Genomic DNA, 20105 nt, shown 5'->3' on the forward strand with positions numbered 1-20105 from the left:
GAGAAGCCCTTGAATTAATAAGCTATGGTTAAACTTTTTTAGACAAACAATTTAAAGAAACAATTGCAGAGACTTCCTATCCAGCCAAGATGGACTAAGAAGGGCTGGATGGACCCTCCTTCCTAAAACAACAACGACCATCAAACTGATAACATATATGAAACAATGATTTTTAAGACACTGGACATCAGAGAATGAAGAACAGTGATCTCTGAAAGATGGGAAGCCAAGGAGGTGAATCTCATAATTTCCCTGTTTAGTGTCTTGAGGGTTTCTTAGAAGTGGCAGAGAAATGGTAATTCAAGGGATACAAACCCCCAAATTGAGGAAACAGCTGAAGGCACTGAAGAACAAGGTGGCTACAGTTCCCAGGCCAGAGCACGCGGCAAAGAGCTGCTGCACAGAGAACGCTCCTAAAACCTGCAGAGTCCCACTCGCGAGTTCAGCAGAGTGCTGATCTGAGCAAATGTGTGAGGAAGCTACCCAAGGCTGGTTATTCCTTAGCTCTGAGGAATAAATGGATCTGAGCGATGATCAATACCTGCTAACATCTCATACAGAGAGAGAACCAATAGCTTTTGCTCAGCCTCCTCCAAATGAACCTGGTCAAGGTCCTAGTTTTAATTACCAACTAAGAGGAAAGACATGGGACAGAGGATCTTATAAACAACTCCAAAGGAATGCATCAGCAAATACTAACTATGGAAGGCTCTACAAGCACTATTCAGTTTTCTCAACAAATAAGGAAAAATAAATAGAGGTGGGAGACCTATACCTTAAAAGAGAAGAGAAATATCAACCAATTGCAATACATGGATCTTATATGTATTCTGCTTCAAACAGTAAAAAGTAATTATAAAAATTCTTGAGACCACTGAGAAAATCTGAATATTGATTGTACCTACTTGATAACAATAAGAAATATTGACTTTTTCTGTGTGGTTTAGTTTTTAGATGTGGTTCATTTTCTCTGTTTAAAAAAAAAAGTTCTAATCTTTTCAAGCTAGCTACTGAAAAATTAAAGGATGAGATGATGTCATGTCTGGCATTGGCTTCAAAATAATTTGGGATGGGATGAGAGGTGGTAATAGGGATATGAGGAAACAAAGATGCCTATGAGACAATAGTTCTTGAAGGTAGGTGTAACTGTACACAAGTTTATACCCTTCTCTCTACTTTTAAATACATTTGGAACCTTCATATAACAAATGAAGTAAATAAACTTGAAAACATACCAAAAAAGTACACAATTGAGGTGGTAACTAAGGGCTCAGAGGTCACAGTGCAAATGAAAACAATTTCTCAGACACAGAGATATCAGAGATGACATTTTATAAGGACACTGAAGACTTATGTCGGACCTCCTCATGGAGGACCACGTCATCTCTATACAGACAGAACACTGGCTTTTAAGCAAGGATGGACCTTCTCTCTGAAGACCTAACAGCATACAACTGGTTGACTACCTAATCTAAGACACCAAAAGACATCAAAGGAGACCAGAAAACTGGGTCTATACATGTGGTTGTTACTTCTTCCCGTTCTTTTAATAACGGGAGGTGTTATGAGAAGTCTGCTAAAGCATGTGACTGCCATCCTCCCCACAGCATCCCTGCAACACAGCTCATTCCATTCAGTTTGGCCATTTCCGTGTTTATTGTTTGCTTAACAACTCCACTTGCTGCTCACGCTTTGCAGTTTCTGGGTTCTGAGGTGAGAGGAAAGGAATCTTTGGAGATGTCCAAGATTCTTTTCTCAAGTCAAACAATTTGTTAGAGGAGAGTATGTATTATCTAGAAACTTTTTCTTTCATTCCTTTTTTTTTTTTGACAGTAGGAAGAATACTTTGAGTAGCTTGTCCAAGGTTTTCTGCCAAAAGAAATCTCCTCTCTTTTACCTTATCTGAATCCCACCCTCCAAAAGGATACGTTCAGCTCCAATAAATGGAACTCCTAAGAGGATGAGTGCTATATCTTCTGTTTTAAAACAATTCCTCACAGTCAATAGCCTACAAATAACCAATATGCTACATATATGCAAGAAATGAGTTGGTTTACTGATTTTTTTAAAAAATCAATGTAATTTTAAATTCTTAGTATTTTAGGTAATCATTCTGTCTATAATACCACTGTACAAGTACTATTTTTAAAATATCATCATGCATCCGGATGTTCATTTTCACTAAATGTCTGAAAAGGCCCTGCAAGTGGATTTAAAACCTGATGTGTGCTTTGGAAGCAAAATCAGCTTTGTGGGATCAAGACCAGTGAGGATTGTGTAGGTTGGCTACACTTTGGGAAGTACATGCAAGGATGTATTGCAGAAATTGTAAGTGAATTCTTCAAAGCAAAGGGAGAAAGGGAAAGATATACCCGACTGAATGCAGAGCTCCCAACAAAAGCAAGGAGAGACAAGAAGGCCTTCTTAAGTAAACAATGCTGAGAAATTGAGGAAAACAACACAATGGGAAAGACTAGAGATCTCTTTAAGAAAATTAGAGAAAGCACGGGAATATTTCATGCAAAGATGGGCACAATAAAGGACAGAAACAACAGGGATCACAGAAGCAGAAGAGATTAAGAAGAGAATGGCAAGAATGCACGGAAGAACTACTCAAGAAAGGTCTTAGTGATCCGGATAATCACGATGGTGTGGTCACTCACCTAGAGCCAGACATCCTGGGGTGTGAAGTCAAGTGGGCCTTAGGAAGCATTACTACCAGCAAAGATAGTACAGGTGATGGAATTCCAGCTGTGCTATTTCAAATCCTAAAAGGTGATGCTGTTAAAGTGCCGCATTCGATATGACAGCAAATTTGGAAACTCAGCAGTGACCACAGGACTGGAAAAGGTCACTTTTCATTCCAATCCCAAAGAAGGGCAATGCCAAAGAATGTTCAAACTACCATACAATTGTGCATATAATTTCACATGCTAGCAAGGTAATGTTCAAAATCCTTCATGCTACTAGCTTCAGTAATACATGATCCAAGAACTTTCAGATGTACAAGCTGGATTTAGAAAAGGCAGAGGATCCAGAGATCAAATTGCTTGGATCACTGAAAAAGCAAGAGCGTTCCAGGAAAACATCTACTTCTGCTCTATTGACTATGCCAAAGCCTTTGGCTGTGCGGATCACAAAAACTGGAAAATTCTTAAAGAGGTGGGAATACCAGACCATCTTACCTGCCTCCTGAGAAACCTGCATGCAGGTCAAAAAGCAACAGTCAGAACCAGACATGGAACCACAGACTGTTTCACAATTGGAAAAGGAGTACATTAAGGCTATATATGGTCACCCTGCTTATTTAACTTATATGCAAAGTACATCATGCAAAATGCCAGGCTGGTAGACTCACAAGGTGAAATCAAGATTGCCAGGAGAAATATCAGTAACCTCAGATATACAGATAACACTCTAATGGCAGAAATAGAAGAAGAACTAAAGAGCCTCTTGATGATGGTGAAAGAGAGAGTGAAAAAGCTGATTTAAAACTCAACATTCAAAACACTAAGATCAGGGCATCCGGTTCCATCATTTCATGGCAAATAGATAGGGAAAAAATGGAAACAGTGACAGAGTTTATTTTCTTAGGCTCCAAAATTACTGCAGAAGGTGACTGCAGCCATGAAATTAAAAGATGCTTGCTCCTTGAAAGGAAAGTTATGACAAGTCTAGATAGTGTACTAAAAAGCAAAAACATCACTTTGCCAACAAAGGTCCATATAGTCAAAGTTGTGGTTTTTCTAGGGGTCATGTATTGATATAAAGAAGAACCATAAGGAAGGCTGAGCACTGAAGAATTGATGCTTTTGAACTGTGGTGCTGAAGAAGACTCTTGAGAGTTCCTTGGACAGTAAAGAGACCAAACCAGTCAATCCTAAAGGAAATCAACCATGAATATTAATCTGAAGGACTGAGGCTGAAGCTGAAATTCTGATACTTTGGCCACCAGATGCGAAGTGTTGACCCACTGGAAAAGACCCTGATGCTGGGAAAGACTGAAGACAGGAGGAGAAGGGGACAGAGGATGAGATGGTGGATGGCATCACCGACTCTATGGACATGAGTTTGAGCCAACTCTGGGAGATAGTGAAGGACAGGGAAGCCTGGTGTGCTGCAGTCCATGGGGTCACAAAGAATCGGACAGGACTGAGCAACTAAATAACATTTAGAACTTTCATTAAAGTGTTTTCCTTATTTTAAAAGCTGCTACTCTGGGCTTAGAAAACAATGTTATAATGTCTTCCCATCAATATTATTAAAAATGTTTATCTCTGGAAAAGTTATAAAAATTTTACTACAATGATAATTCAAATATTAAAGCAAATATAAAAATGACATTATATGATAGAATACCAAAGGATTAAAAAGGTTTAAAAATTCTTTGCAAGAGGGTATTTTAATTTCTGATTAAGCAAAATATAGTACAGTAGCCACTAGTCACATATGGCCTATCTAAATTTAAAGTAATTAAAATTACATAAAACCTAAAATTCAGCTTCTCCATTGCACAAGCCATGTTTCAAGTGCTCAACAGACACATACGGCTGCTGGTTACCATGCTGGACAGTGCAAATAGAGAACACGACGATCATCACAGAAAGTTTCTACTGAATAATGAGGGTCTTTGTTAGAGAGACCGCTACTGATGGACTGATGTGCACAGACCAATTTATTTCTGTTAAGTCATTTTTCCTTTGGAATAGGAGGTTGAATTAAACCTCTCAAATTAAAATGATTTTCCTGGAAAATCCACATTATAATGTAACTAAGTTAAAGTTGTGCCACAAGCACTGTGGTGTAGATTTTCTTTTTCCTCTTGTGACACAGAGAATGGAATTTTTAAAAATTCCATTTCCTCTAGATAAGGAATTGTAACATTAGCTAGTTTTCCCTTTCAATTTGCATTTTTCTTTCTTTATAACGATATGCTCTAACCCTGCCTTGCTTCAAGGTTTACCCAGTGATAGCCTGGCCTGTGTCTTGTGGCAAGGTGTTCCTAGTTGATGGATAGCGCAGTACTTCAGGCCTCCAACTCCACACTAGTGAAGTTCATAAGTAGCATTAAACAAAAACCTCACAGCCTAGCCAGGTTTTCCGACCAGGTGAAGGGTATGTCTAATTTAGTGGAGAAAAATGTTAGTGAGATCATCTCTGTTACTCATGCTTAGCAGTGAACCATGTGTCACAGCAAAGACAGAAATATAACAGTAACAAAAGTAAATACAAATAATATGAAAAGCTCCCAGATCACAGGGCTAAACCAGCTGCTTTTAAACACAACTCCTGAAAACCTTGAGAGAAGTAATACATCTGTGTTTAAAAGACTGGTTAAACCATGTAGTTGATCCACATGGTAAGAAAGGAGGTCTGTAATTACATGAGCATACTTTTAAGTATTTTCATCAAAAAGTAAAGTGTAATGAATAATCACTTAGTATTAAAAATAGTCTGATTTTAAAAGTAGAAAGGTAATATATGAAAAACATAATAAAGTCCAGGTAAAGAAATAGATAGGACTTGATAGAATAATCCAATTATTTTAGAAATGAACCTTTAGAACAGCACGTTGTTGTGAAACTAAATTTCCATAGAAGATTCCATAGTTCCTAAAAAATTACTTAGCACCTTAAAATTAGCCACAGAATATGCCTTAGCCTGGGGGCAAAAAGGAAGAATAAAAATGCTACGCCAACCTCTCAAACTATTCTGCAAATAGATTTTTGTATTTTGGAAATTACACTTGCTTTCAAGATTCTTTGGGTCATTTAAATACTCAACATCTCTTTGCTCCTTTGCACACTTTCCAAGCAAGTCTAAAACCAAATAAACTGCTACAAATGTTTACCAACAAAATACCAATTTTCCAAGTCATTTTTCTTAATTTTTAAAACTTAAGTCTTATTACAATTAGGTAACTACTCCTGGCAGAAGGCCTCTGAAATATTGTCTCTCAGACACCAATGGGTTTTGAAAAGTTGGAAACTCTCAATTCATTAGGACTTTGAGTAGCTGTTTTGTACCTAAGAATGAGAATTGATGGCGAGGTTGTGACTAAACACATAATTTTACGAAATATGATCAAAACATAATGGTTTTGTTATGATACACATAACAATCAAGGACCTGTTTCTTTTTAGCAAGCTCCTAAAAAGTGCCTCCCATATAATTATTAAATAAAAACACTCACTTATTCAGTACTCAGCTAAGCTTTTAAACTCTGAATAAGAGAAGTACACAGTGAGAGAGGTACTTACATGGTTTCCTTGGATACTGGATGATGCCATTCAGGTCTATGTTTTTATCTGAAAGTGGTGCCCTGTGGAGAAATGAGGCTTGGTGAGTGGCTGTTTATACATAGTAAGTAAATAAGAACTTTGTTTATTTTACAAAGCACTTTTGATTTTGACCTAGATTTATTTTTCTCGTCACACCCAACCCTTGTAAACGGCATAATACAGGAGGACAGGTACTTTGCACAATTCTTTTTAACACCACTGAAGGAATCATAATTATTAAAGCAGAAACTCTGAACGCCATGGCTAAGCACATTACTCCTTGGGCTGCTTTATATATCTTGACTACTATATTGATGTCAGATGTATCAATGAACACGGCCTGACTCTTTCTTTTCCTTCAAAAAGAATTGTTCTTGAAGCATCAATAAAGAAGTGAATCTAAAAAATTCACATAAAGGATAAACGTCCTTACCGTAATCAAAGAGTAAGAGAACTCTAGCTTTAGCCCGCTCCTAAACACTTCAGGGTTTCCTTAGCTGCCATTTTAAATATTGTAGTGGGATCCTCGAGTCCCAATCGTTTAAGCATTATGAGTATACAATTTTGACATTCAGTCTCTCAGAACAACATGTTTTCTAATTTTGGGAGCATGATTAATCCCTCCTATGTGATGAGTTTTAACCATCTAATAGTTCTTTGGATCGAAAAGAACAAATGAGCTACAGCAAAGAATGGCAACTAACTTGAACGCTTCACGCAATTTAATAACCCGAAATGAAGTAAGTGTGTGCTAGGTTTCCATTAAAAAGTTTCCAGCCACAATTAATTGAACAAAAACTCGTTTTGTTCCAAGATTATTCTTGGAAATGTAATTTTGAAGTATATGTGAAATAAGGAAACTTACTTTTTACCATATGAAAGCAATCTCATTTTTTCAGGAATGATTTTTGGATAGACTTCCGATTTGACATTTTCCATTTGAACGAGCAGCGAAGGGGCTTGGAAGGGGGGGAGGGGAGGGCAGCACTTCTGTGTTCTTTTGCCAGCTCTGACAAAGGTCTGGTTGTCAGTGATACCTTTATAGCTAAATTTACTCCAGAGTGACAGGAGCAGGTGCACCTCGGCCTGCCAGACACTTGTGCACAGGGATCACGCATCTTACGGCTTGACGATCAAGGGGGGAAAGCCTGGGTCTTCATAGAAAAGGAGAGGAGACAAACGCAGCCCAAACTGGGGGGTTTCTCTTCAAAGCCAGCTGGTCTGGCTTTATTCTACAGGAATTTTTTTACCTGTCAGAGTTTGGACAACAAAGCCCTCAGCAGGTGCTGACGGGTACAACTTCCTGGAGAAGCAGAAAGGCGCTGGTGAGTTTCAATTGCCAAAATGTATTTTTTTAATCTCTAAAAGTTCATTTTGTTATCTTGGAAGAGGCACTGCTGAGGTACCTACGTTCAGAAAGCTGATGAGACCATTGGAATCAGAGCCAACTAACTCAACAGTGGGTTTTCCTGGCGTAGAAAGTAGGGCTGTTACCATTTGACAGTTTTATAGAGGAAAGAACAAAGTTTTTTTTCTTTAAAGAAAATACTTTATATTTTTAATGTTCTTCTCACTCATTACTCTCTTCAGTATCTGAAAGATGAAGAATTAATTATATATATGATACTAGACTTTTCAAATAAATACATAAATATCATTTCGATGCCTTTTAATCTAACTCTGTCATAATCTATTCATTCTAAATAAAATGTTATTTTTCAATAAATCTCCAAACTAAAATGTGAAATGGTACATGCTCTTTTCAAAAGTTTCATGGGCTAGAATATTTTATGCATGCATGTGACAGGAATATGATTAGAGAGAATATGAAATTAATTTTATTTTTAATGAATTTTTAAAACATGTATTGCACAGAATATTTAACAAATAGAAGTGGCAACATTTTCTCATTACTAAGAGTTTCTTTAGAAGAAAGTCTTCAGAATAAACAATACACTACTAAAGCATGTTTTTACGTCACTAATTTCCAAAATTAGCACTTTTATATACTTGGTATTTTTACTTTGTGAATTCAAAAGTTTAGGCAAAAATATTTTTTTCAGAATAGGATCTTAATTAATGCAAAATATGGAAAAATGAGACCACATGTTAGGACATATTTTTAAAAAGTGATTCTATTTCAAGGACTCATTCTTTTAACTATGCTTCACAGCATTTCTCTACAAATTGTTGTATTATAGCAAATTGAAAACATTTATTTAAGCAAGTCAGGAGCTTAAAGCTACGGACTATACATAGTAAACATATGAAACCACTTTAATAACCAAATTCCATATTTGTAAGCAACATGGACTAATGAACGTTAAAGATGTACAGCATACATTTATCAAGAATGCTATAAATTATTATGCATAAAATCAATTTTCTGGGCTGTGGGGGTAGAACTGGTGGTGCTTAAGAGAAATGCTCCTACCAGTATAAATTAATACTGTAAGACAACTGTTTTACTCTGATGATCCCATAAATAATTTTCAATCTATATGCTTAACACATTGTCACGTAGTGGGAAAATAACAAGGTCTGATATTTTTTAATGACCACTATATGTAAAACAATTTTCAGATCAATGATGACACAGGTATGTTACAAATTTATATGTGTCATTCTCTTTCAAATTAATTTAATTGCTGTTTACTTATAAAATATGTGTGGTTTAAAAAATTACCAGAAATTATTCACCCTACCAAAAAAAATAATGTTTTTAAAGCATAATCTTATCTATACTTTAATGAAACAATATTTTGAAATCTCAAAACTCAGATCTGATTTTCATTATAAATTATCACATGTAGAATGTGGTTCAGAAAAGTAAAGTGCATCTTATTTTTTAAAAAATTCATGTATTTCTTGTGATTTCAAACTGCTCTTTTTATGTAATATTTTATCAACTTCATCATATTGATTTTGGCACCTGAGTAACCATGGTCACTGAAAATTTTAGATAACTTCATTAGCCTCTTAAAGAATGAATATGCACTCCATGCATTTGATAACTTTTGTTTTAATCTGGTCTGTTAAATCCTACATTCGAAAGAAAGGGCTCAATTTGAAAGATGACTACTGCAAAACTGAACATATATTTTTAAGTCAACTTCAGAACTGTATTTATTAAACTTTTATATGCAGTACAATTGGCTATAATTATAATATTTGTCATTAACACTAAGTATAAGCAACCCAAAAACTTCTTCCAAATTATTTTTTATTTATGACTTCAGTGAATTATTTAAGTGTGACTGAACCTATGAGAAACATTGTTAGGTATAGCCCAAATATTTCTATATAACTAAAATTTATCAGTTTAACCCTGTCCTAAATTATTGGCGTAGTCTAAAATTCTATGATGAATTCTTTTACTTATGAGAAAAAGTTTTAACTCCTAGTTCAATATGCAACTACATGTTTGTCCTTTCTGATAAACCTTCAACTTTCATGTCAGAAAAATACCTATGCCTCCCCACAATGTATGGGGATGGTTTCTTTTAATCAGTCTTAGTCAGAAACTCGGCTTAAAGTTGCAATGACTCATATATGCCCTAAAACTTTAATTTTAAAATACATGCACTTTAAGCATTATTTGCAATGTATCTTTGTATCTTAAGGACAGTTTTTAGTGGAGAAAAAATAATTATTTTCCCCTTTCAGAAAGACATTTGAAAAACATTTTGTTTACCTTATATGGTCATAGGGAAAATCTTGGTTCTCCAAGCAAATAACTTCAATAAGTCATATTCCGAATATCAATCTATTTAATTACAGGACAAAGAAGTTTCCAGCTAAAATGGTTTACTTGTAAGTATTTAAAGAAACAAAAATACTTTGGCAGCTTCATATGTATCTCCTCATTGACCAGCCACCTGACTGACAGCTGTCAACTGTCTGTGTGCCAAATGTAACCCAGTAAAGATAAAAATTACATATTACTCATCCCTCTTGATATTACCTGGTGCCAGTAGGTTTTCCAATAGGAATAACTAGACTGTAGATATATAGAAGTGAAAGAGGAATCATTTTAATTGCTTACCATGGCTCCTTTATCACTAACTTGTTCCCCCTTCTTGTTCTTATTTATTCCACTTCTCTCAATGGCCAAGTAGCACATCCACAGAGTTCATTTCCTTAAGGAAACTTCAGATGTATGTAACAAGTATGTGTCCATGAATAAACTGAGCAGCTAGGTAATAATGGCCACGCATTTCTTTCAATCGATCTTCTTTTCAGCTCATGAAATCTTTGAAAGAGTCTTTGAAGCTTTCAACTACTCATTTTAAAGAAAATGAAACAGAAGCACAAAAATGAAATTTATCCAAGGTCACCAACCTGAGGATGTAGATGTAGATTTGGGTCTGTCTCAAAACTTCATATCCAGTGATTTTTGTTTTCTTCTGTTAGACTTAAACACGTGGACTCTCAAACTATAAGTTAAAAAAGTATACATGAAAAATTAATGTGACTTATATTCCTTTGGAGAACCATTTTCAGTTACCAAATTTAATACCTTACTAGAGAGATACAGTTTTATCAGAGCATATTAAAATGTAGTTTAATGAAATAGCATAAACACATTAAAATATCTATGGTATAAATTCTCTTTTATATTCTCTTTATTATTTAAATTGATTTCTAAACTGTAAATGTTTATGGTGCTTATGAAACAGAAGTAAAATATAATCAATGGCAGCATAAATGTTGAGAAGACGAATGTAGAAATGAAAAGTTCAGGTTGACAATTTCTTATGTATTAGGGGGTAATTAAAAATACCAAATATACCAAAGTATAAGCATATGTATAATAGAATACTCAAGAGAAGAATATATTAAACGATTCATATAACTGACTAGATGGTGTGTGTTTATGTGTGTTAATTACTAAACTTCTCTGAACCCTAGAGGCCTCATCAGCAACTGTTTTCTAACAGCTAAGAAATTCTATAACTCAATAATCCTGTATTAACATGAGTGTTTTATATTTATTCATATAATTATATTAATAAAAAGTCATATTGCTATGAGTTTTTATTATGCTGCACAATACACTGATTCAGGGACATGAGGATATAGTCAAATGCTTTCTGATCCTTCAGAATAGAAATTGTTTAGAATATATCTACCATGTTCTAAATGTCAAAAAAATTATGTTAACCCTGGCTTTGGAGAAATATTTGCCTTTGAGAAGTGTCTGCTTTAAAATCCAAACATGGAAATGAATACTTTTTAAAAGGAGTTGGGGATGGGGGGAACTTAAAACATTGATATCAGATATGGGAGGAAATTGTGGACAGGGTATTCCTGCAAGGAATTAGTCTAAAATAATCTCCAACAGCTCTACGATACCATTTAGCAACTAAATTATATATCTAAATTTACAAATGAATTTGCTTATTCTATTACATTTAGTCCAAATCAACATTAGTCATTAATCAGCAAACCATTTAACAATAGGCAGTAACAGTATGCAAATCAATTGCAAGCAAAATAATCAGTAAATAATATCCATTCCTAAGAATTGGGAAAGACAGGGGTGTCAAAGCAAAATATGCAAAATCACAAGACTTTCAAATGAATTCAATCATTCCCCTGCATCTCAAAGGGCTGTTAGTGAGGGTGAAATTGTCCCTCGTCTGCCTTTGAAGGATCATAAATGTTTTCTCCTTAGAGCTGAAGACTGTTGTCCACGAGAGCAGAAGCAGGCAGCTGAGCTGTCTCTGTTTCACTGCTTAGTAATTTTGCAATTGGAATGGATGAGACTCTTCCCTGGGCTATGTGTAAATCACAGGAAAAGAAGTTTTAGTTTTTAAACAGAAGGGGTTTCCTCTGTTGCACGTCCCAAAAGGATTCTAGGCCATACTGGTGGGTTCCTGTAGGCAACGGCTTGCCCTGCCCTCTCCCTATTGCTGTAAGTAGCCCACAATGTCAGCATTCCAAATAATTAAAACACCAGTATTAACCTATGAAATCAGCAGACAAAACAAAATCATTTTGTAATACACTACTGTTCAGTTGGCTATATTTTTCCCACTTGGGTACTCTGGTAACAAAACAAGCAAAGTCTTACAGGGATGATATTATCGCACATAGCTTTGAATTTTTCAGTGTGTTCATAGGCCTGAGTTGACACAAAGGACTTAATGTTCATTTAACATTTACAGTTTATTAAATTGGGACACTTTTTTTCCTATTCTTTTTTTTTTAATTGAAGTATAGTTGACTTACAATGTTCTGTTAGTAACAAGTGTATAGCAAAGTGATTCACTTATACATACATATATACACATATATGTATATTCTTTGAAAAAGAATAAAAAGATTCTTTTCCATTATAGGTTATAACAAGATACTGAATATAGTTCCCTGTGCTATACAATAGGAAGACTTTGTTTTAATGGAAAAAAAAAAATGTAAGCCAGCACATGGATATGTCCGTTTGTGTCAGAAAAACACTGGTACAAGAAACAGGCGTGGTAGAGGCCCCCCCTAATCTGAAGTGTTAAAAATATCTGTGTCCAAGAGAGGCTAATGGCAGCAGCTGGGTATGGAGAGAGGTTAAAAGCCTGGGAATGTGGATCCCTGTGTGGCCTCAGAAGCCCATGTTGTAAAGGTTTCTCCTGATGGCTCAGCAGACAGAGGTAATTAGGAGGAAGTAAGGGACATTTGTATTGATTGAAAGCTTCTTTCGGGAAAATTCACATTTCTTATATGATCAAGAACAACACTGGCCCTGGGCATAGGGAAGCTGGGCTTATAGCAGCTGGTGGTCACTGAAGCAGGCATGTGTTTGCCGGCCAGTTGTCACTAAAGGTAGAGGTTCCTGGAGCCAGAACTCATTTTCCTGGTTTTGCTGAGATTCTGGGATCCCAGGAACATATTCCACCCAAGAAAAATAAGCACTTCCCCTTCAATAAGTGAAGATGAAGTGTACAGAAACTTAGGAGAATTAGGTCCACATATGGCTCAACCAGTTTTCTAACTACCATGGGTAGAATACATGTGGCATGTTTTTTTCGTTTGTTTATAATATGAACCAAGACAGGTGATGGAAAAAATCTATACCATTTTGAATTCTCATTCTTACTATTTTGAAAGGCATTCACTGACTTAGAAAGTTTCATCAAACTTAAGAGAAGTTGGGAGGCCAGGAATGAATAATGGAGGAAAGGAAAGGTTACAGGATTAGGACTTGGCAGATTTTATGCTCACCCCTACATTCAAGCAGTCCCTGCAGAAGGAAATGGCAACCCACTCCAATATTCTTGCCTGGAAGATTTCATGGACAGAGGAGCCTGGCGGGCTACAGCCCATGGGGTCACAAAGAGGCAGATGCAACTGAGCACACACGCACATTCAAGCAGCAGCTTGCAAACAAATTGTACATAAGAGACACTGGAGGAATCGGTTAAAATGCTGATTCCTGTGACTGAGGCCCAGCGGGCCTGAGGTGGGGCCCAGATATCTGGGCATTCTGCTAAGCTGTTCTCTGCACTAAACTGTTCAGTCCTTACCACAGCCTTCTCTTCTTAAAGACAGTCAATTCTTCTGCTCTATGGTAACAAGAAAACTAGAACTTAGGGATCTGAAGACCTGAACGATCAAAGTGAACATACGGAAACAGGTACAGATGTTACACGTCCATTGTTATTTACTATCTGATATAACGCGCTTAAAAAGTTTAATTATTTTTATGTGCATTGGCAAATGATGAAATTTACCCAATACTAGTGAAGAAGCCAAAAGTCGTTCTCAAGTTCTACTTAAGTTTCAGGCATTTGATAGTATAGCTTGAAATATGAAAAATGGCTTGAACTGACTCTTCAGGAAAGTCATAAACAACAGCACAGACGGTGGTTATTATAAATATTCAGGCACAGACATTCAAGTTTTGGACTACTCCAAAACTATAGTTAATCATCGCTGACCTAGGAAGTTTAAGAGGTTACAGCCTAGCTATAATGTAAGGAAACCACAAGCTTTATTCTCCTGTGTGTGAGTCATTTTTGTTGCCATAGGCTACACAAACTAGAACCTCACAGCTACATAAGAGTGAGGTGAGGACGTGTGGATGGATGAACACAAATCCTTCACAAATACTAGATAAACAAGATAAGCATGTGATTTATTTGCTGTGAGTTAATCATCATTGTAATCAAAGAGCAATTATAGTGATTAATAAAATAATCATAGAAATTCTTCTATGACCATATTGCCTATAGTATACATCACAGGTTGTTTAGGAAATAAGCAGCTTTGTTAGCAGTATTTCATTTTGGAGTGATTCAGATAAATAGAAAATATTATTAATGAAATCCTATGGTTCTGAAACAAAAAATGCAGGTTTCCAAAGCAATGAAAAAAATCTGATTAATAGCCAGCCATGGTAGGGCACTTTAGTGAGTTTGCAACTGAAAATAAAAAACAAACAGCTGAAAATAAAAAGATGGAGCAGAAAAGATGAAGGAAAGACAAAAGGAAAGAGAGAAAGGGAACGAAATTTTTTAAATGGGAGTATATCTATCGATTGGCTATTTAGTCATTTTTAAAGGAGACAAAAGGAACACAAAAATTGTAGAATGCTTCTTAGTGCCCCACTTTAAGTAGTGTTAAAATCTTTTACTTGGAATATTTTGTTTCTGAATAAAGTGATCTGATCTGATATGGATGCTCCATGTTTACAGGTTTAGTGCTATACAAGGTTGAGAAATATTTAATTTACATGCCCACCTCTGCACATAGGAAGAGGCTTTATCAGGGATTTCGTAGAGGAGAGAAAGGGCAGAATGCATTTTCCCCTCCATCCTTGTACTTCTCCCCAACCCTACCAAATTCTTCCCTCCATCTAGGAAGCAGCACTATTCTTAACATGGGGTTCTTATATCTCCTTCAAGATGCTCCTGGAAGAATACTCACTAATTACACCTCTGGGAACTGTTGGAGTGGGAACAAAAGGGAGCGCGCACAGGGTGAGACCGAGGACGACAGAGTAGGCTGTGCCCACGGCACAACCGCGTGCAAAGAGGGGACGGAAGAGGTGACCGGAACAGCAGGAACCAGAGAGCGCTGCTTTTTTATTTTAAATTGTAAGCAGACAAATTCCCAAGCATCAGGATATTCTGCTGACAGACAACGTGTTTTTCAATTCCAACCTTTTCAAAAACAGTAAAATTTCTTCCTCAAGTGAGAGCCAGGCTGCCCGCTGACCTGTACCCAGGACACGTCTCTGTCAGCAAACAAATGGGAGATGTACTCAGATGTACTCAGAGTCTCTTCCCCAAAGCATCTCCAGACCAACACGGCAGCGCATCTGTGGAATCGCAGTCATCACGGATAGTCCTTTGGATTTTGAACCCTTTGCAGAAAACTCTGGAAGAGAAGTTCATTGAAAGGAGTAGCAACACATTGTTACTGCGTCACCGAGGGCGTGGGGTTGGAGTGCCTGGCTCCTCTGGTAGAACAGAGGCCAGGAGAATCCCGGAGGCTTCTAAGGAAAGGAAAGGACCTCGTGGGTCACATCAGGGAGAGGTTGTGAGGAGATAGGGGCACTCAATAAAGAGCTATTATTGATTTTAAGCAGTGCTGCTGGGTGAGCGGAGCATGTCAGGGGCAAAGGAGGACAGGCTGAAGGTGAGTAGAGGGAAGCAGGGAGACAGAGACAAGTCTCAGACGCCTCACCAATTGCCTACACCGCGCAGAGAGTATTGATCTGAAAGGACTGAAAAATTCAGCTTGAACAGGAAGCATATCTATAATAAATATAGTAGTATTATGCTATACTTAATAGCATAATATTCTATATATTTATGCTAAGTTTCCTTAAATTGCAGAGAAAGATCATGTCATCAATAAGCAATTTAGAAGATGTCTGATTATTCTGATGTAGCCTTCGTGATGGTGGTGGTGGTGGTTTAGTTGCTAAGTCGTGTCCGACTCTTGCGACCTCACGGACTGTAGCCGCCAGGCTCCTCTGCCCATGGGATTCTCCAGGCAAGAATACTGGAGTGGATTGCCATTTCCTTCTCCAGGGGATCTTCCTGACCTAGGAATCAAACCCAGGTCTCCAGCATTGCAGGCAGATTCTTTACCAACTAAGCTATGAGGGAAGCCTGATGTAGCTTTACTCTGGGCAAATGGAAATATAACTATCTCCTTAAGTCTGCTAAAGTCAAGTATGAATACAAAATAAAAGTCTCCGAGAAGAATATTACATGGAATACTGATAAGGATAATATAAATTGGTCATCCCAAAACATGAGACTTCTTGCTATAATGTATATTGGTTTGATCAACATATGGTCACAAATATGTTTTATGCATGTGTGCTGAGTCACTTCAGTTGTGTCGAACTCTTTCTAACCCCATGCACCGCAGCCTGCCAGTCTCCTCTGTCCATGGGATTCTCCAGACAAGAATAGTGGAGGGGGTTGCCATTCCCTCCTCCATGGGATCTTTCCCACCCAGCAACTGAACCCCACATTTCTTATGTCTCCTGCATTGGAAGCAGGTTCTTTATCACTAGCGCCACCTGGGAAGCCCAAATAGGCTCTATATTTATTTCTAATATGAAATAAAACTGCTTTGAAACATGGAAGCTGATAGAAAAGAAGTGGTCTTCTAAAATTTTAAGATAACGGACACTGAGATGTTTTTCAGGAATATGGATAGCCCTTGAAAGTGAACAGTATAATGACAGCTAACATTTATTGAGCATTTTCTATATGCCAAGCACTAAGTGGCTACGGAAATACAATTTCATGTACTCTTGTCAGCAAAATTCCCTCTTCTCATCCAGGAAGTTCCCATCACTTTCCCCATTTTACAACAAGGACATTTAGAAAATTAAGGTCAGATGGTTAGTCAGTGTCTGAGGCTGGATTCTAACCCAGGGTCTCTGATTTACCCTTTCCTGTCTGTTGTACATTCTCCGAAAAGGTATTTCCCATAATGTTCATACAATGATGCACAACTTTTCATTAGTGAAGCTGACTTTTTAAAAACTGATCAGACCTTTCATGAGCGTTACTCACCAAAATGTCTCCTTAAAGGCTATACCACATTTATATAAGGGACACCCTTGAAATTTCCCTTTTGTATCTGCGATTAGCATCAATTTAGGACACCAATATTATATATCAAATAACCTGCTGCTTTATAATCACATCATAGTTTCTATCAAGCACCTTGTTCATTACATTTGGTTTGGATTTAGTTTCAGCAACAAATTCATCCTTAATGATAATGATTTGCTAACAATCAGACTAAGACTGCAGAGCAAATTCCTAAGGATATTTCTGTTGAGCCTTCATCACTGAAATAAGCAAATAACCTCCTAAGGCATCTATCTTGAAGAGGATGACACAGGGTTAGATACATATTTGTAAAATATTTTCTGGTTGGGAAAAAGTGTCAATTATATCATGCCCTGCTCTCATCATCCCTATAAGTGAGCAAAGGTTTATAAGTATAATGAAGCAGTAAGCACTGTAGCTAAGGACATCTGTTGGAAACAAATCAACATAGTTCCACGTCCTTTGTCTGGCACTTGTCTGTGACTTGAGGCAGGTAACGTTACCTCTCTAAGCTTTAGTTTTAAACATGTATAAAATGGGAGAATAGTAGTACCTTCTAACAGACTGTTATTTAGATAAAAAGAAAAAGTTTATAAAGGAGTTAATTCAGTATCGATCCATCACTGATAAGTAGTGAATGGTCATTATGCACTGTGAACTTACTTATTTCAACCCACATTCTAAGTGAAAGTCTCTCAGTCGTGTCCAACTCTTCGAGATCCTATGGAGTACACAGTCCATGGAATTCTCCAGGCCAGAATACTGGAGTGGGTAGCCTTTCCCTTCTCCAGGGGATCTTCCCAACCCAGAGATGCAACCAGGGTCTCCTGCATTGTGGGTGGATTCTTTACCAACTGAGCTATCAGGGAAGCCCCACCCACATTCTAAAAAGATAGTAATATTTTTGTACATATACTACAAATACATTTGTATTACAAATCCGAATATTATTGATATAGAAATATTTAGCTACAAATTCATTTTTAAATTTTTCAATAAGATATTAGACCTCTTTCGTTTTGATCTTTGACTCAACAAACTAGTTGTTATTTAGTAACTAAGTCATGTCCAACTCTTTCTGCAACTCTGTAGCCTGTCAGGCTCCTATGTGCATGGGATTTCCCAGGCAAGAATACTGGAGTGGGTTGCCATTTCCTCCTCCAGGGGATCTTCCAGACCCAGGGATTGAACGCATGTTTCTTGCACTGGCCGGCAGATTCTTTACCATTGAGCCACCAAGGAATTAGTGAGCCTCAATGAACTAGTATCCACTGGTAAAAACAAACTGGTTTTAATCACTAACTTATATTTCAAAGTTTTATTGCATTTTACTTTCAGTTCTCATCATATGCCAAAATAGAGAGACCGCATCCCAAATAACGCAAATTAATTCTCTCTGTAGTAAACTGAAATATAGATATAATTATGTATCTTTTTGTTTTTAAATCTAGTGAGTATTGCAAACATATACATTTATGCATGATCTTGCCTTCTTGAAAAAAATTACAATTTTATATTGTTTGGTTTGGTTTGAAAATTTAACATAAATGAAATATTTTAGAAATAATTTTTTAAGTTTTCAGCTAAGTAAAAAACCATCATTTGGAAAATTATCTAGAGAAAGAAAACAAGGTAATATGATAGCTTTATTCTCTCCTTTCAAGAATCTTTCCTCTTAACTTGGTGTTCTTGATGAGGACAGCTAACATGAATACCAGATATAAACTGTTTATTAATGATCTTTAGTCTGTTTTTTTCCTGTAGTCCATGTTTATACCTATCATGACATCAATAGGAATCATACACATCCCAAGTGGGACTTTATTAAACAAACAAAAATGCAAAATGCTATGGTTTCTGTTTTTCAAGAAGTGGCAAACAGTCTCCTAGATATAGCTGTAAAGTTGATCATGAGCCCAACAGGGAACTACTTCGAGTAGTTCTACTTGAACAGAAGGCACCATTAGACATTCCACAGGCTCCTCCTTTCCGGCAGGCCTCCACCCAGCCCTGCTGCCATAGATGGCCATCAGACATTTGGAATGACCTCAGGAGATAATCTGAGCAGGCTCTGCCCTGAAGAATTCAAGCTAGTGGGAGACCAAAGATATCAATGTTTTCTTGGCTGACAATAGCATAAAAAGGTCAACCAGGGTGAACAGAGGATGGACTTGGAGTTTCCAGTGCCTTTTCAACAACCAAGCAGCTAACAAGCATAAGGAAGCATCTCTCAGGATGCCTGTGAAAGGGAAATAAAGCCACCTATAGCATCAGGAACTTTTAGGATTAAAGAGATCTCTATCTCTTGAAGGCAAAATTCACAAACAGAGCTCATCCAGAACTAATCCCCAGCCTTCTGACAAGCGACTTCTCCAACTTTTTCTAGCGGGACTACCTGGTATGCGTGAAAATGAAACTCAATGGTGGAGAAGTAGAAATTCTTTGCTGGAGAATAAGAATGGCTAACTTTTACTGTAGTTGACCACTTTCCCAGCTCTATGCTTCACACTGAACTTCTTGCTGAATGCTCATAACAAAGTTTTGAGGGCAGCACTTTCTCTTTTATATTTTATCCATGAGGAAACTGAGGCAAAGGGTAGTTAATAAGTTGTGCATTAACTATATAGTTCCCATAGGATAGAGCCAACTATCTTTTGGTCACATATATTTTCCCTAGCCAGGCTAGCCTTTTCACTAGTCAGCCATGGAGAGGTTGAAGTTTCTAGCACACTGCAAGCACTTAAAG

At 37.0% G+C, this 20105-nt stretch overlaps 1 protein-coding gene and 1 long non-coding RNA gene across 8 annotated transcripts in view; one reads left to right on the forward strand and one right to left on the reverse strand.

Annotated features, from left to right (window-relative positions):
* The window catches only part of LOC108636338, a 168623-nt gene that overhangs the window by 145658 nt on the left and 2860 nt on the right, over nt 1-20105 (reverse strand). For 3 of the 4 annotated variants that reach the window (XR_001918275.1, XR_001918274.1, XR_001918272.1), the window contains exons 2-3: nt 10623-10717; nt 6261-6322 (exon numbers count right to left, since the gene is read on the reverse strand). This is a non-coding gene — a long non-coding RNA (uncharacterized LOC108636338). Of the gene's footprint in view, nt 1-6260; nt 6323-10622; nt 10718-15439; nt 15657-20105 lie in introns of all 4 variants that reach the window. The other variant, XR_001918273.1, reaches the window with a different exon arrangement.
* MEF2C (myocyte enhancer factor 2C) overlaps nt 7422-20105 on the forward strand; it is a 177955-nt gene continuing 165271 nt past the window's right edge. Inside the window, exon 1 of one of the 4 annotated variants that reach the window (XM_005683422.3) lies at nt 7422-7606. The gene's annotated coding sequence lies outside the window, so the exon portion shown is untranslated. The remainder of the gene's footprint in view (nt 7607-20105) is intronic. The other 3 variants (XM_013965778.2, XM_018049972.1, XM_013965781.2) reach the window with 3 other exon arrangements.

Source organism: Capra hircus, chromosome 7 (genome assembly GCF_001704415.2).
Source record: "Capra hircus breed San Clemente chromosome 7, ASM170441v1, whole genome shotgun sequence".
NCBI lineage: Eukaryota > Metazoa > Chordata > Mammalia > Artiodactyla > Bovidae > Capra > Capra hircus.